Below are 18,754 nucleotides of genomic sequence, written 5' to 3' on the forward strand. Positions count from 1 at the left end.
GGGTAGTCATAAACAAAGAAAAGGTAACTTCTGCTATCTTAATAAATCCATACAAAATCCTGTAATATATTCCAATAGTAGAACTAAAAACAGCTGAAGAAACAACTGGACAGTAAGGAACACTACTACAAAATAAAGTCATCAAAAATTTGAGAGACAAAATGTACAGGGCACAATAGATATGGGTGGCAGTAAATGTAAGGAAGATTCACCAGATTACGACATGTAATAGTTCACCTCAATTTTTCTCTACTGCTGCTATTAATGTACTAAACGATTATCATGACACTCATTGCTACATAGAAGAGCTTGTTAGATACAATAATTAATGTCTATGATGCACTTTGATATTTGAGTGGTAATCATTTAGAAGGAAAATTACAGTTCTGTCTTCTGAGCTGAACAGAAGACAATAAACAACAGAAAGCATACATTGAATAAGGACTAAAAATCCTGTTGAACAGCTGGCTGTTCTCTGAGTCATGTTTCAGGAATCACATAACTTTATGCAATGAATAAAGAAGCTGATCTTTAAAAAACATATTTTGTGAGCATGTAAGGCAATGCTCCAAATTTTAAGATAAAATTTGTTTTGTTTAGTTATGTGCTTGCTGTAATCTTAACAAGACTATCTTAACACGGGTAGTTTTTTGTTTTAAATTTAAGAGAATTAGGGGCAAAATCAGTTGCTCAGGAGGCATGGATATCTTGTATATAATTTGATTAAATGAATTATGAAGAGTAATTCTCAAAATCCAAATTATTTCCTGTACCTTTCCATACATTATGCCCTGAGATGGTAGGTAGGGATGGGGAGCAGAATGAAGCCCTCCTAATTCATGAGGAAATGGTTAGTGACCTGCTACTCCACTTAGATGTATGAAAGTCTATGGGGCCAGATGGGATCGACCCAAGGCTATCAAGGGAACTGCCAGAAGGGTCGATAGACCCAAGATGTTTTCCATTATTTATCAGCAGTCCTGTCTATCAGAGGAGGTCCCAGTCGATTGGAGGCTAACCCATCTACAAGAAGGGCCAGAATTAGGACCTGGAAAACTACAGACCTGTCAGTCTAATCTTGGTGCCAAGAAGCTCATGGTGTAAAGGAAAAAGCTCTCCCTTGGAAGAGAAGAGGTACTGTCTGTGTTTAACTGAGGCCTGAGTAAAAACAATCTCTCTCCTGAGTGTGTGAACTGGCTTATTACACACCATGGAAAAAAATCTACATTTTCAGATGACAATGGAGTGGATTACCTTGAGTGCTATCACATGCAGTACTTCCAGGACAACCAGATGTTCAGGCCCAGTCAGCATGGGTTATCAAAGGCAGATCCTGCTTGACAAACCTGGTCTCCTTCTAAGGTGACACACTTGGTGGATGAGGTCTACCCAGACTTCAGTAAGGCCTTTCATAGATTCACAGAATCTATGGGTTGGAAAGGACCTTAAAGATCATTTAACTCCAACCCTGCTGCCATAGGCAGGAATGCTACCCGCTAGATCAGGACGGCCAAGGCCCCATCTAGCCTGGCCTTGAACACCTCCAGGAATGGGGCATCCACAACGTCTCTTGGCACAACTTCTAGTGCCTCACTACCTTTACAATGAAGAATTTCATCCTAATGTCAAGTCTAAATCTATCTTCTTTTGGTTTAAGTCCATTCCCCCTTGTCCTATTATCTATCTGAGTAAAGAGTCCTCCATCTTTTTTATAAGCCCCCTTTAAGTACTAAAAGGTCACAATGAGATCTCCCTGGAGCCTTCTTTTCTCCAGCCTGAACATCCCCAGCTCTCTCAGCCTTTCTTCATAGGAGAGGTGCTCCAGTCCTCTGATTATCTTTGTGTCCCATCTCTGGACTCACTCTAACTGGTCCACATCTTTCTTGTGCTAGGGGCCCCAGACCTGGATGCAGCACTCCAGGTTGGGCCTCACAAAGGTAGAGTAGAGGGGAACAACCTCTCTCCACCTGGTGGTCACTTCTGTTGATTCAGCCCAGGATGCAGTTGGCCTTCTGCACTGCAAGCACACACTTCTGACTCATGTTGAGTCTTTCATCTACCAGAACCCCCAAGTCCTTCTCCACAGGGATGCTCTCAGTGAGTTATCCCAATCTGTACTCCTGTATGGGATTGCCCTAACCCAGGTGCAGCACCTTGGACTTGCTGAACCTCATGCTGTTCACATGGACCCACTTCTCCAGCCTTTCCAGGTCCCTTTGAATAGCAACTCACCTTCTTTTGACACCATCTCCCAAAGCATTCTCCTGTAGAAAGTGGCTGCTCATGGTTTGGATGGATGTATGCTTCTTTGGGTTAAAACTGGAAGGGTGACTGGACCCAAAGAGTTGTGATGAATACAGTTAAATCCAGCTGGAGGCTGGTAACTAGTGGTGTTCCACAGGGCCAGTTCTATTCAATATCTTTATCAATGATATGAACTAGGGTATTGAGTGCACCCTTAGCAAGTTTGCAGACGACATCAAGTTCTGCACAAGTGTTGATGTGCTTGAGGGTTGGAAAGCTCTGCAGAGGGGTCTGGATAGGCTGGACCAATGGGGCCAACTGTATGATGTTCAACAAGGCTAAGTGCCAGGTCTTGCACTTTAATCATAACAACTCCATGCAACTCTGTAGGCTGGGGGAAGAGCAGCTGAAAAGCTCCCAGATGGAAAGGGACCTGGGGATGCTGGTTTATAGCCAGCTGCCTATGTACCAGCAATGTGCTCAAGTGGCCAAGAAGGCCAATGGCATCCTGGCTAGCATCAGGAACAGTGTAACCAGCAGGACCAGGGAGATGATCATCCATCCCCCTGTACTTTGTTCTGGTGAAGTCACACCTCGAGTACAGTTTTGGGTCCCTCACAACAAGAAGGACATCGAGGCCCTGGAGCCTGTCCAAAGAAGGGCTATGAAGCTGATGAAGGTTCTAGAGAACAAGCCTTCTGAGGAGCAACTGGAGCTGGTTTGCCTGGAGAAAAGGAGGCTCAGGGGAAACCTTCTTAACTCAAGTATTGGAACAGGCTGCCCAGGGAAGTAGTTGAGTCACAATCCCTGGAGTTCTTCAAATAATGTGTAGATGTAGAGAGCTTAGGTATACGGCTTAACAGTGGATTTAGCAGTGCTAGGTTAAAGGTTGGACTAAATGATCTTAGAAGTCTTTTCCAAACTAAATGATTCTATGATCTGTGCTTTACCGATCATTTGACAGAAAGACTTATAGCACAAACCAGCAGGTGTTTGACATTTTGAAGGTTCCTTTTGGTCTACAATCCAGTAACATCTGCTGAATGTATAAACACCATCAGCAGAGAATAGGGTACTCTGTCATCAATTTCCTGGATAATTAACATGCATTTCATTTAGTCTCCAGCAGAACAATATCCTTTAAATACAGCCTTCATTTAGATAAATGCAGTACAGTAATACATGCTCCGTGGATAATGCAAACATCAGGCCCAAATCCATCATTGCAAGGCTGCAAAATCAATTTACAGGAGCTTGTGAATTATGTACTATTGCTGTAAAATTTCTTTTTCCTACTGAGATTTGTACACAGGCTCAGAAATAGAGGTTTTCATTAAAAATTGAATTTATACAATTTGCAAAACCAAGGTTACAAAGAGTTTAATAAGATTTAAAAGCATAACGTAGACCCACATTATATGGGAGATTTTTTTATTTTTAAATGGGGAGTGACTCTCTGACTAAAAAAGACAGAAATATACAACCCTCATATAAGAACCCTCACTGAAGTATTATTGCCAGAAGTGTTCTCCTCATTGGTAAAGGAGTTTTTCTTTAAGCCAGACTGGGAAAATGATCAAGATGGATCATGTGTCTGTAAAACAGGTAGCACTGTCTCATCAGTCCAGTTCTGAAATTCTCTTTTCTACAAGCACTTCTGTTCTAATATTGGATACCAAATTCTTTAAGCTCACATTGCAACAAAAAGTTCAAGAGTGTTTTAAGTCACAAACACTTTTCTTAAAGACAGAACTCCACAGGTCAATAAAGTATTAAGAATGAAGAAAGATAAGAAAATATGCCCAGAATTCGTTTCTAACTAATAGGTTTGAGCATATGTTGAATGGAGTTTTCGAAAGTACTCAGTAAGAGTTTCATAACTAGCTTCCTTAAGACCACAATTTGATAAGTTCTTATTTTTCAAAAGTTGCTAGAGAAGGTTTATAAGAATAGATAATGCATTTTAATGTGCCAAATAATTACATTGAAAAAGTAGATAAGCTTTTGGTACAGGAAGTATCTTCAGCAGAAGCATCAGCAATTAAAGCTGTATGATCTTTGAAATTCACTTTGGCTTTACCAATATTCTTCAGACAAACCGAAGAAATACACTATATCTCTATACATAGATATATACTACACTTATATACACTATACATTCAGTATAATGTTTTTGCATTATAAACAAAACAAAAAAAAAGCAACAACAAACACAGAGAATCCATGTAATTTTTTTAATGATATTTGGAAATAAAGTTAGGGAAAATTAAGATTCAGATTCAATTTTTATTCCTATGCTTACACCATAATAATACTCTAGTCAGTAATTATAAGTGCCAAAGCTAAATTATAAATTAAAACTAAAATGTCAGTAACATCCAGCTCAATAATAAAATTAAGTAAAACTGACAAAAATGTGTTTAGTTCTCTGTAAAAGGACAGACTTGCAATATCATTCAGTGGATACATACTCTATGGATACAGCAAGTACATCACAAAATCTTATTTTGAGTAAACATTTTGATCACCTTTTACAACAAAAGATTTAAAAGGAATTCTCATAATTGAAAAATTATCTCTGAAATAAGAAGGCTCAAAACTGAATGAAAAGAAATGTTATTAAGTTAAAAAAAACAACTCTTTAACCAAACATGACTTAATTGGTAAAGAATTTTCCATCCAAATTAACTATTTATGCAAAGACAAGTATTAATAATGCTTCAATGTATGCTCTTCCTAGGGTGATGTAAATGTGTGGCAATGAATGGCATAGTAGAATGACATTTCTTGTCCAGTTAGAAGAGAAAGAACTGTGTTTTTTTTTGTTTTGGTTTTTTATTATTATTTTTTGTTTTGTTTTTTCTGTTGTTTGTTTTTGTTCTCATTACTTTAATTATACACTTGTTATAATATTTCTTGAATTTTATGTTTTGTCACTGGCATTTTAAGCATCGGAAATAACGGGAATAATTTATGGGTCTGACCTTATTGGAGGAGGGGAAGGGGGGGGAGAAATTGGCTTCTAGCTTCATTTTGAAACAATAGTGAAAACACTAGGAGTCTATGCTTCATGGTATTCCATCTATACATCTCTTGTAATCAGATTTTGTAATGCCAAAACACATTAATAAAAGCACATTATTACAAAATATGGAAATGTCCGTAGACAGATAGAAAGTATCTGTGGAAAACAAAACTGCATTTTCTTCGAGGTGAGTTAAACATGGAAAATGGGCTAAGCCTTAAAATGTTCTTTTTTTTTTTTTTTTTTTTTTTTTTAAAATCCCCAATATCCCAAACCAAATACTTCCAGAACACAAGAATGATAACAGACTTGACAACCTGACAGCTTTACTCATGGCTGTCAGCCCTCTGCCTGCACAAAATAAATAAGTAAATAAATAAATAAAAAGGAAAACTTCAGTCAGTGGTGCTGTGGAAGACCATTCAACAGAGCAGTGAACCCAAATCCACAGACCTTGGAAAACTCACATTACGTACTGGTTCAGCACAAGCTGACTAGCTGACTGCAATTAGTAGATTCCAGGGAAATCAAGTTGTTTCAACAAAGCATTCAGTCTCATTACATCAACATTTTCTTGTAAAAAAACAACTTCATTAGAAAATTGAGTCAAACCTAGTTAAGTACCTCACTGCTGCTGAAACACTTTGCTGGATATCTTTGAAAATCCAGCCCAAATCATGACGTAAACTGAAGGGAAACAAACCAAACCAACTAACCAACCAAACAAACAAAAAACACAACCAAGAATAAAAGGACTGAATAAAGGAAAATGTTACGAGATTAACCTCAAGAAGGCATGAAAAAGAAGAGGAAAAAAAAACAAAGCTGGAAAAAAAATACACACACACACTGAAACCACTAAAAAGTAGTTGCATAAGGAAATAAAAACATCAAATAAACTGAAAAAAAATGGAATACGTCAGAAAGCAATAAATTCATGTTTGGTTAATTCAGCTCAGTTTTGAGCATTACTATACAAGCAATGTTCAAACAATGATCACTGCATTTATATCAATCTCCTATTTAAATTTACATCAAGAAATAATTATTTGCTTTGTGTCTTAAAAATGGTTTATTAGTAACACAGCTCCTAGGCAATCCTGTACTGAAAATCTGTATGGGCATCTGTGTGCTTTTCTGTGCATCAGTGTTTCGACTTTGGAACTTACTAAGTCAATGTAGATCACATTTGATGAAAAGAAGATCTACATATTTCATGTTTTTGTAAGGTTTTAAAAAATAAAAGGTGGTCATTAGGATGAAATATGCATCTTATTTTTATCTAGTAAAAGGTTTCTGATATACAGAATACAACTCTTTTCTATGTCCCAAATACTTCCAAGCAATTTTGAAACAGAAATATAATTTTGGTCACGTTGCTCCATTATATTCTCTACTGATTCCCTGGAGGGTTTCCTTGAGGTCCAAATCCTGTTATCATATACTAAAAGCATATTATAGCCATGTTTGTATAATCAGATGTATAATGTCATTTTATCCAATGCATTGAAACAATAATGCTTAATGCTGTTTTTGTTGCCTTTTAGCTTTTCACATATTAAACTAAAATCACGATTCATCGTTACCTTTATAACACAGTAGGCTAACATAACTTGCTTAACTTTTGCTACTCTTAAAAATAACTTGATCTCATTTACAGGAATGTTTATTTTGTATTACTTCAACATAAACCTCAATATATATTTAAGAGAGAAATCTGACTTCTATTGACAGACGGCTCCTAGAGATACCAGTTTTGTACACCGATTCATAGAGAAAAAATTTTTAAAACTTGAAGACAGATTTGGAGGAATAGTACAGCAAGATATGATACCTTGGATACAAGTTTTGTGTTCAAATTTATTACTGAGCTTTAACGTTGTGTTACTTTGTCCTGGTTTCAGTTAGGACAGAGTTAATTTTCTTCCTAGTAGCTGGTAGAATGCTATGTTTTGGCTTAGGATAAGAAAAGCGCTGATAACACACTGATGTTTTAATTGTTGCAGAGCAGTGCTTACACCAAGCCAAGAATGTTTCAACTTCTCATTCTGTCCTGTCAACGGGCATGCTGGGGGTGCAGCAAGAGCTGGGAGGGGACAGACACAGAACAGGTGACCCAAACTGGCCAAAGGGGTATTCCATACCATCTGACGTCATGCTAAACAATATATAGGGGTGGCTAGCCAGGGGAGGAGGGCCGGATTGCTCAGGGTTAGGCTGGGCATCAGTCAGCAGTTGGTGAGCAATTGCATTGTGCATCACTTGTTTTGTACACATTATTAGTAGTAGTACTATTATCATCATAATTGTTTTATTACTATTGTTAATATTATTTTCCTGTCTTAATAAACTGTCTTTATCTCAACTCACAGGCTTCACTTTCCTATTTCTCTCCCCCATCCCAGAGAAGGAGGGGGGAGAGTGAGCGAACGGCTGTGTGGTGTTTAGCTGCCAACCAGGTTAAACCACAACAAGCTTGATGCTTGTTGTTTTCTTAATAAAATCAGGACAATAATAAAAACAACAATCACATGAAAATTGCTACTGTTTCCACATGATTAATGTTAACTGGATGCAAGTAAAACACTTGTTCTTTTCTTCTCCTGCAGTATTATTTTTGTTTAATTTAGTTGGAGTAATGAAGCATAAAGCTAGCATTCAAAACAAAGAGCTACCTCTCCACCTTCCTCATTCACCTTAAGACTGAGTTGCTTTTGTCATCCTTCTACGTAATAAATGTTCATACTTTTTTATGTGCAGAAATATTACCAAGTTATTTGTACATTTTGCTAAGGGAACTGACTGCTTTCAGGTACAAAACAACAGATATAGTTTTACTTTAGGGGGCATCACAGTTGGCAGCGCAGCAAAGGTAGCAACAGACACGTTTCTCCAGATCCTGAAACTGAACATAATATTTCAGAGATCTGCAAGATATCTCACCAGCAAATATCTGGTTCCCTTCTGGTGTGGATATCAAATATAACAGATGACAGACTTCTACTGCTGCTTAAATTATCAGTTACTTTTCAGAGATGCATAATGAACAAAAGATTTCAACCTCTGTGCTGAATCATGCAGATTTTGTCAGGATGACACCAAATGATGAAAATTCTCTCTCCTTTTTAAACCTAAAATGTATACCAAATATATTAAAATAACATTAGGGTTGTGAAGTCAACACTGAAAGGTTAGAGGTAATGTTTCCTGCAGAGACTTAATGAATTTCTGAATAACAGTATGACATTAATTTATTTTCATAATCACAAGCTATTTTTTCCCTAGAGATTCATACAATATTGAAAAGATCATTATAATTATCCATCCTGCTATCCTAAACAACTGAGGCGGACGTACCTTGAGGTTTTTGTTGTTGCTGTTGTTTGTTTTTCATTTTGAACCAGATCTATATTCAACAACAAAAATGGATGAATTTGATTTGGAAGTATTTGTTAATGAAAACTTATCCTTTGGTAATTTGTTCCCAGGATTTAAGATCCAGTATTTACATCTAGACTGAATTTGTGAAAATACAATCTTTCAGTCTTCAAATAATATTACATCTTTGTTGTCATGATCAACTGATTGCATCATTAGTAACCATTTTTCTTAACACAATGGGGGTAGTCTTTAATGTAGTTAGCTTGCTCTTAGTTTTAAATAAGCTAAACAAATTTCAACACTCAGACAATTCAGGTCAGACAGTAGACCCACTCCAGGAATAACTTGGAGTTTCATAAAGAGTAAGATTGATACATTCAAAATAGTTCCTTTATTTACATGATGAACTGAAACTTGCCTAGTGTCCAACCATGTGGACAACATGAGATGCATATCTCATAGTGCCCAACGTATATCTGTGGACAAATAAGAAAGGACAGCCTTCCACAAAGATAATATAGAGACAATCCTGTGCCCAATAGCACAGGAACTGCATTCTCTTTGTGACTGTCCCTGAGCTGACTACCCCAGTTGCAACTGCATGAGATGCTAGGCAAGTAAGTTGCAAAAAAATTTCAGTGGCACTTGATGCAGTTTCCCAGGCACCAAAATGATTAGGTAGTTTTGCCTTAATCTTTCAGCATCTCAGCTGAACATATAAAATACGGAGTAAAAATACATTCATTTTATAAGGTTGTAAAAAATAAAATAATCCTTATTAAGCACTTGGTCAAGTATTCACATGGGTTTCTATATTAGAAACCTAAGCTTTTGTGGCCAGTGAAGCAAAGTGGAAGATTTAGTGGGAACTAAATTAAAACTTTGCCACTCTTCACTAGCTACATAGTAAAACATGTTTTTTCCTGCTTGTAATATAAATGTATTCTACAAAATGGAGAATATAATCAACCTAATTCTGAAAGTTACCAAGTGACTGATCGACATTAAAAGAAAAAGAATACAGAAGCAAGTGTGAAATGGTTACAGACAAATAATAAAAATGGCTCATCTCCAAGGGAGTTGTGGGGTTTTATTCATTAATAGACAAAAGTTAGATTTGCTACATCTCCTTTCTCCTGCTCTAGAATGAAGGAAACAGGAAAAATGTGTTTATGAACACAGTTGCAGTCATTATTGGACTCATCACACCAACAGGTCTCTGATCACTGACTGCTGGGCTACAGAGCTCAATAACAACAGGAGCTCTAGCCCTGAGAAGAACAAGCACAGTATGATCCCTGGTTTTCTTTCCTCTCAGGTATTGATGTACTTGGCGATTGTCACACACTTGGATAATTTCTAAATAGCTTTTAAATAATTTTCAGAATTGCATGTATTCTTTGTACACCAGTCTGGTCTCAAAGTTTCTTGTCTTCTAACTCCACTAATCTACTGGTTTATTCCCATGAAATTTTGCAACCCAATAAATTGATGCTGTTACTAGCAAGCACACTTCTGAGGGTCAAGTGAAATGTGAGTAAGGCCATTCCATACTTCTTCAACTTAGTGAATCTAATTCTGAGATTCTGAAAATAACATAAAGGCAAAAATTATTTTAAGCACTGTAAAGAATCTGCTATAGCGAGTAGAAACATGGCAAGTAAATAAGGATTGAAAACTTAATTAGTACATGTTAATATAAACATGTACTTAATGTTAATATAACTATTCCCTTAATAGAAAACCTTCAACTTATAAATCAAAAATGCCACGCTTGCTCTTTTCATATTCTTTCCTTTCTGATGGGGAAAACAGAATGGTCAAATTTTAAGCTAAATAGTTATGTTTTTTGTTTGTTTGTTTGTTTTGTTTTACCCCTATGTGAAATCACAGAAATGTCCAAGACTGCTTTTCAGATCATTGCAATTCTGCCTAGGCTATCAGTATGCAAGAAACAATCCTTAACATGTGCCTACCTGAAATAGTTTGTTATAGGAATACAATTGCAAGTCAAGCTAAAGAAAATAATGGAGAAGGAAGTCTGGTTACTATGTATTAATTGCTTAAACTTGGAAGTTAATATTGCATACTGACATAAAATTAAACTTTAAAGACAAAAATTAAACAATAAGGTGTTTCACCATTATACTTTCAGGTTCCATTTAATGCTAGGATTAAAGTAAGTTTCAAGTAGTACTTGTAGTTCTCCATAATTGCATGAAATTTAAGACTGAGTGCTGGATGCTGCACCTGGGAAGGAGCTACCTTGTCTGTACATACAGACTGGGTGATGACAGGCTGGAGAGCAGCCCTGCAGAAAGGGAGCTGGGGGGTTCTTGTCAATAGCAAGATGCCCTGTCAAGCAAAAGGGCCAACTGTATCCTGGGGTGCAGCAGGACCAGCATTGCTAGTTGGACAAGGGAAGTGATATTTCCATCCTACTCTGTGTTGGTGCATCTCATCTCAAGTACTGTTTCCCACAGTATAATGATATAAAACAATCAGAGAACATCTAGGGGAAACAACAAAGGTGGTGATGGTAAGGGTATGAGGAGCAACTGAGGTTTCCTAGTTTGTTCAGCCCAAAACAGAGCAGGCTGAGGGGTGGCCTCATGGTGGCCTGTGGCTCCCTCACAAGGAGGATGGAAGACCATAGTTTTAGAACCTTTTGGTCTGTGGCCCAGGACATGAGCAAAATAAATAAATAAATAAATAAATAAATAAAGTGTAAACCTAATACAAAAATGGGATACATCAATGAAAAGCATGTGGATCCTTTCTAAATCTCAGTAACAGGCTAAAAAGGCTCTGAATTCAAAGAGTCAGAAGAAAATCTGCAGGCAAAAACAAAATTCCTATCCCAGAAAGAATAACTTGAGTAGAACTCTTTAGAATATTCCTTTCAAAATCATCAAAACAGTATTACTGTGTATTCCCTAGAGGCAGAATTACAATCTGTGAGTCTTCAAACATGCCTATATGTGCTTCAACTTGAATCTAAAAGCTGCTCTCCTTTCTAGGGACACAAAGACAGTTCTAAGCACTTAGTCTTTTGAAATAATACCAAAAAGCCACAAGAATATTTTATAAAGGAACATGTAAAAGAATGTGACAATTGTTACAGATTACCTCTCTCCTAATGGACTTCTTTCACTTGTGTTCTTTTTTCTTTTTTTTTTTTCCTGATATTATGAAAACCACAGGAAGATTTTGGAAGGACAGCAGAATACTTGTATTTCTTCTTAAGTTCATCTTGACAGTGTGAAATTGCACGTCAGCCTTCACACAGAAGGTGTCTGACCCCCATATTAGAAGTTTAGAGTAAAAAATAGTATATTATTGGAAACCTTGAGAATATAACAAACTGTTAAATGGCTTAACGTAGGAGACAACAATAGAATGAACATAAGATACTAAAGGTGTTATTTTTGTTTTAAGGTAAATAATATTTAAATCTAAGGTAAATGACACTTTAAATCTAAGGTATATGCCACTGCTTCTTTTCCAATTGTATTCTTCTAAGAGTTACCTTTTCCCTTGACAGAGATGTCTCTGCAATGTAACTCTGTAATCTCCCTATAATATTGTTTCAGTCATGTTTATATGAAGAATGTTATTCTGACATTTTGAAAGTCTTTTAGGTCAAATGCCCTTGAATAGCTGTTACGATCTGAAATAGGAGCACTTCCATATGTAAAAAAAAAAAAAAAAAAAAAAAAAAAAAAAAAGAGAGAGAGAAAAAAAAGCTTTAATAACCAGCAAAGATTAATCTATTTGGGAAAAAAATAAACAAAACACGTAAAAGTGGAAAAGTTATAAATTTGTCATCACCTGTTTCCGCTACTTTTCCTTACAGAGCAAATGATTTAAACCTTTATTGTTATATCACCATGGAGAAGTACAAGAATTCTAAAGACTGCTAGATGCTCTGGGGCTACACTAATTTGGCTTTATTCATAGGGACTGTGTTAATTATGAGAATAATTTCACCTCATCTATTCAGGCATTAAGGAACTGTGAATACAATACTGGTGACGGTGCTGCTGAAACAATTCTTCAGTGTAGTTTCTGTACAGGAATTTCAATCTACAGTTGAGTTCATTAAAGAAAGTGATTGAAACTTCTCCCCAGCCTACTGTGCTAAGAGATTATCCAAGAGAACAAAAACTGTGAGAAATTTACATTACTGTTTTCAACTTTTTGCTGAATGTTGGTTTCTCACAAGCAATCAGCCTGGCTTATGAGACAATAAATCAAGTTCCTAGTTATTAATTGCATATAGAAAATGATAGGGAGGGAAAGAAAAAATAGGGAAAAAAGAGCCTGGAGTATAGTTCCCTAATTTACGATGTGCCTCTCAAAGTTTTATGCCAAATACATCATTATTTTTTTTTATCTTTGTGAATCATTTATTAAATTTATTGCACTAAGGCATTCAATCACGCATAGCAAGGCAACACAATGACTTCATGTAAAGCCAAACATCTGACAATATTGTACTTTCTTATCAGATGCAACCAAAAAATTCCTTAAACATACACGAGAAAACAGGGAGAAACAGTCACCAATGCCACATACAGGTGAGGAAAAAGCCTGATTAAAGCATGGAGGCATACTCAAGAGATGTGTGGCAAGGCTCCAGAATTCAAAGAACAGCCAATCTAATCTATTTAGTTAAAAAATAAACAAAAATCACATCAAGGTTGAAATCTAAATATATCTATTTTTAAACCTGTCTTATCCACAGAACCTCCGTCTTTCTTCCCTCTCAAGCTTTACATTTTCTTGTTTTGCATATCAAATGCTTATATATTTTAAATATAGCTTACATGACAGATCTAACTACTATAAATCTAATTTAAATAACCAATAAAAGCCAAATACAACTTTCTTTCATGTTTTGCAATTGCACAGAAGGATCACTTAAGTTTAGTGATCTAGATGAGCAGGAGCACAATTGAAAAATATCTGAAAATGCAAAGCAACATTAGCATTTTTTAGGACCTGTAATGCAACTAAAAGTCTATTCACTTTATTTGCAGAAACTTTAAGTACTTATTTTATTTACAACACTGCTAACAGAAAGGGGCTTATTTTCTCTCATAATACTGTAGCTTATAGTTTCCCATGTGCCTGTTTATCAAAACCTACCATGGTGTGTTGACTTTGGCTGGCTGCCAGAAGCCCACTCAGCTGTTCTCTCATTCCCCCTCCTCAGCAGGGAAAGGGGGGAAAAGAAGATATAAAAGCTCTTGGGTCAAGAGAAAGACAAGGAGATATCTTACTGATTACCACTGTAGGCAAAACAGACTCAACTTGGGAAAAGTTAATTTGACTTATTCCCAAATAGAGCTGGATAGAGGGAAACAAAAATAAATAAAAAATAAAATAAAAAAAAAAAAAAAAAAAACACACACAACACCTCCACCCCACCCTGCTCCGCAGCCTGACCCCACTGGGCTCCTACCTCTGCCAGTTCCCTGAGTGGTGCAGGAGGCTGGGGAGAAGAGGCTGCAATCACACCCAGCAGCTCCTCTGTGCTGTTCCTTCCTCCTCACACCTCTTCCCTGCTCCAGCCTGGGCTCTCCAGGGGGAGCTCTAAAGAGCTCCCCCTGGAGAGCCCAGGATGCTCACAGGGCTGCCTCTCACACTACTTTCCTCACTGCTGGGCAGTGTTTGGCCCTTTCTGAGCTCCACTCTCCCTGAGGAGCCCACCTGTGGCCAAGCAGGGGGAGCCAGCATGGGCAGCCCAGGCCTCACCTCACAGAGAGGTCCAGCAGGCTCCTAACACTACCTCGGCATAGGCACCTGGTGTTATTGTTAGCTCCTCCCCACCCCAGCTCTGTTGTTGTTTTGTTGTTCTTGTTGTTTTTTTGTTTTGTTTTGTTTTGTTTGTTTGTTTTGTTTTTTTCTTTCACAATAGATAAAAGACAATTCATCAAATGAATAGTAAAATGATTTAATGACCTAATTTGTTTGCAACAGGAACTCCCTAAATTTAATTTTAAGCTGTGTTATAAATCTTAGAGGATTGAACATTTAGAGTCAATTGATCACTAGTTGTTTGCAAGTCATTTCTTCATGCAGCTTGGGGAATTTTATCTGATTCAGATATTTCTTGTTTGTTTATTGTTGGCAGACAGAATTTTTGAAAAAAGGAAGCAGTTACACTTGAGTTTAGTTTTGCTTTGCAGCAGTCTCCTGATTATATCACTGAATAGGGTTGACAGCCTTTATGGACACTGAATAAAAGGAAAATTTAGATGTCAACAGAGTACACCCGTACCTCATGTTTTCCTACTTGTGTAGAAACAGACAATGGAAGCTTTGATATACAAATACAGAGGCCCAGTATTTGCTATATATCACTTACCAGTAAAAATATCTATATTCTATATCACAAGAAAAGGTGGGATTTGGTTTTCTTCCTATACAAAGGCGCAAATTCCTCAGGAAAGGGTTAGCAGATAATACAGTGCATTTTCTTGCATATTTTTTTTACCATATATACAGTATACGAACCCATTTTCCAGGAGGGCAGGTTGTTACTATTACCAGCTTTTTTAGGGAACACTCTATGATCTTCACTATTAATATGCTGCTATTTCTCAGTCTGATATATCCCTATCTGTACAGTTAATGTAAGAGAAACCAAAAATACTCTTTGTGATTTTATATTTTTTTAGGAAGAAAAAGTGGAAAGGCAAAGGAACAATGATCTCCCTGTCTTCCCTGCCTTCTAGATTAACTACTACCTAATTAACAGTTAGTTCTTGAGAGTATTTGGAAACCATGTTTGCAAGTGTTCAGAATAAATCTGAAGGTCTTCAAGTTCTATTTTAATGTTTTTTGTTTTTTCTGTAGTATTGAAGGAGGCACCTGAATGAAATATCTTTACAGTGGCTTGATAAAGCTCTCTAAATACTTGTAATAGTATAAGCAGTGAAGCCAGGAATGACTGTTGGTAGTCTCCTTTGTTGCTTAAATACTGTTCGAACTTAGACTAACAACCCGATGTCTCTGAACCTCACTCAGTCTATAAAATGGAGACAATAGTCTCAGAAGCGTTTGCTCAGAATTAATTAGGTATTATTTACGTACAGATCCTTTAAAAATAAAAAGAAAATCCATGCTCTGTTTTTGCAACCTTTCTCTCTTAAAGAATAAATAATAAAAAATTAAGACAGGATCATTGATTTCTGTGGCTAAAAGAAAGCATTATCAAAATCTAGTCAGGAGTTCAGTAGACACAGAGAACAGACTCCCATGAAATAGTTCAAGTAATGAGTTTCCAGTCAAGGCTACACTACAAGCTACATTTACAAGCTTATTAACTCTTCATTTCAAAACTAAAAGTAATGGAAAATCAAATTTATGACACCCCTACAGAAGCTCTTCCAATAGTTAATTAGTATTAAAAATATGCTTTATTTCTATGGGGGTTTTGTCTGGTTTCTTCCTCCAGCCACTGGATCTCAGTCTTTTGCTCGTGATTTAAGAAATGGTTCACTGACATGGATGCCTTATCTTTCGCAAATACCTGGCAAACCAAGATGAGACAACATTGACATACTTCCAGAACATCAGAGTAATCAGATAGTTAAGCCAAACTGTTAGCTTGCCTGGAACAGTTTGCAAAATGACAACATGATCTTGTTTGCAAAAGCTGTACAGGCTTGCTTTTAAAGATACTATCTTATTTTTTATTAATTTTTCTTCCTCTGTAATTGATGGATGTGTAGAATCAGACTAAAATAACAGCATGTTTTTTAATTCATTTTTTTGTTGTATTCATTCTTTTGCTATGTCACTGTCTTAAAAATTAGGGTCCAATCCCTTCTTAAATGATATCACTAAAATGTTTCAATTTATCACTCTCATTATGCATTATTATCTGGGACTGTATATTGTGCTGTAGCAGAAAACTTTCAGGCAGTCTCTAGTGTGCTTCATACAAAATCAGCTGTAACTTACAATAACACAACTGATGTGATAACACAATAGTCCATACTACTTAAAATTTGTAATTTCTTAAAAATTACTTAAAAATTGTAATTTCTCTTTTTGTAAAATAACATCAGTTCTGATAATCTGTGTGCAATTCAGTCTGATTGCTTAGAATAACTGTGGTACAAACACTAAATAGCTGTCATATATATATGACATATATATATCAGAGGACATGGTAAATATCCAGTTTTTAGGAAGAATGTCACAGGAGTTCAATCCATCTTTGAAGAGATGCATTTTTTCAGAAAGAACCCATTTCATGCTCATACATATACATTACAGTTGTTTAGCTTTGTCAGTCTAAGCTTGTTTAGGGAATAATATAAAGAACACATTTTAGAGCAGAGAGTAAAGAAAGTTGAAAAGAAAGCAGCAGTGACAGATCCTTGTTTTCAGCAGCTTTTCATAAATTCTTTTGGGAAGCTAACTGAATTTCATTGAAGGGAATGAATCAATGGTCCTTCATAAAGAGAAAATCAATTAGAAAGTCATTACCTGAAAATTAGCACTCAAAAAACAAAATTCCATTTTAAAGCTAATTAGACTATATGTCAGTACTATGTTGAATTGCACTTGCATTGAAGTATGTAAAATGATGAACATCCTCTATCCCTAAGAAATGTAGAGTGAAATATTAAAGAACATGTCTATAGACACTATTGAATTTCTTTTTGCAGATAACTATGCTGGGTTTTGTAAGAGCTTTGCATTGTATATCTCAAGTATTAATGTTGTTACTGGAGTTAGAGCACTTCGGGAAACCTTAGTTTTCCTCAACACCATGTCAACACATAATACAACAACCACTACGGTGGAATCCAGAGGGAGGGCTGAAGGTATCGTAATAAAGTTTTTCTCTCAATAGTTTGCTGTAGTCCTGGCATGATTTGTGTTTTGTGCCACACTGGAGAGGGAAATGGTGCTAAACATTGAGAAGGAGCAGCAGAGAGTATCTCACAGAAGAGCTAAAGTCTCCCCCTGAGGCTGTAGTGGGATAGTCAGTCCTATTTGTCTCCCTAACTACAGTGACTAGGTTAACCCTTCATGCCTGGGTATGCATCACAGAAAGAGTAATATGTCTCTCCCTCACAGGTGTTTTCTGATTAACTGGAGGCAGCAGAAACCACTCCCTGCAAGTCAGATGCTGCAGCTTGCAAAGCTAACGTGACATTCTGGTAAGTAGTGCTACCACGTCATATAATTACAAGGAATGGGGCACCCCCATACATCTAACTTTAGAGGTTCAATCCTAAACACAGAATCAAGATAGAAACAAGACACAGAAGTATGAATTCATTATGCAACTCAAGCTAATCTGAAAAGCATACTTAATTATGTATCATGCAGACATTTAAGTTAAGTTAAATAACCAAAATTTAAATGCCATCTTGAAATGAGATGCTTTTTCTGAACTGGGGTAAAAGGGTTGAACTACAAGAACTTAATTTAGGAGCTGAATTTAAGTGCCTAATGTCAAACATGCTGCAGTTATAAAGACATCCTTACCAGCCCAGCAGATATGATACAATAAGTACTAGGTCTGAGATGAGCCAACAGCTGCTAGCCAGACAATATGCCTGCAGATGTCTCAGCTGGTGCTAGGTACCTAAATTCAGAAATAGAATTGAACCTAGGTGCCTAGAATACATCTGTCTGTGTGAGATTAATCCTGCCTAGTGCCATCTATTTATCTTTTAACAATATAAACTTAGTTCAGATAAAAAGTTCCAATAATGATCTACCCAAATGTTCTGATAACAGTTATTTGTACATAGGAAACCAGGTATTCTAGGCCATAAGGTCATATAGAGTAGAAGGTGCATATGCAAATTCATATCCACCTTTTCATTTATACTTATGAGTATTTTTGCCTTTGGGTTCAGTGATTGCAGAAGACTAATGCTTGGACACAAAATTACCGAAAACTGGTCCCATTTGGTCAAGACTGAAAAATGAATCACTGTTTTTGGTTTTATAGAGTCAAAAAAAAAGTGACCCAGAACACATTGCACTCCACCCATAATTCCAAAATTTAGCATAAAGGACATTTTAAAGTATTAACCTAGATCTACGCACTATAAACAGAAAAACAGA

The 18,754-nt window shown here is 36.5% G+C and overlaps 1 protein-coding gene across 1 annotated transcript in view; it reads right to left on the minus strand.

Moving 5' to 3' along the window:
- CNTNAP2 (contactin associated protein 2) overlaps positions 1-18,754 on the minus strand; it is a 1,125,334-nt gene that overhangs the window by 644,933 nt on the left and 461,647 nt on the right. The gene's annotated exons all lie outside the window — the stretch shown is intronic.

Source organism: Anas acuta, chromosome 2 (assembly GCF_963932015.1).
Source record: "Anas acuta chromosome 2, bAnaAcu1.1, whole genome shotgun sequence".
Taxonomy (NCBI): domain Eukaryota; kingdom Metazoa; phylum Chordata; class Aves; order Anseriformes; family Anatidae; genus Anas; species Anas acuta.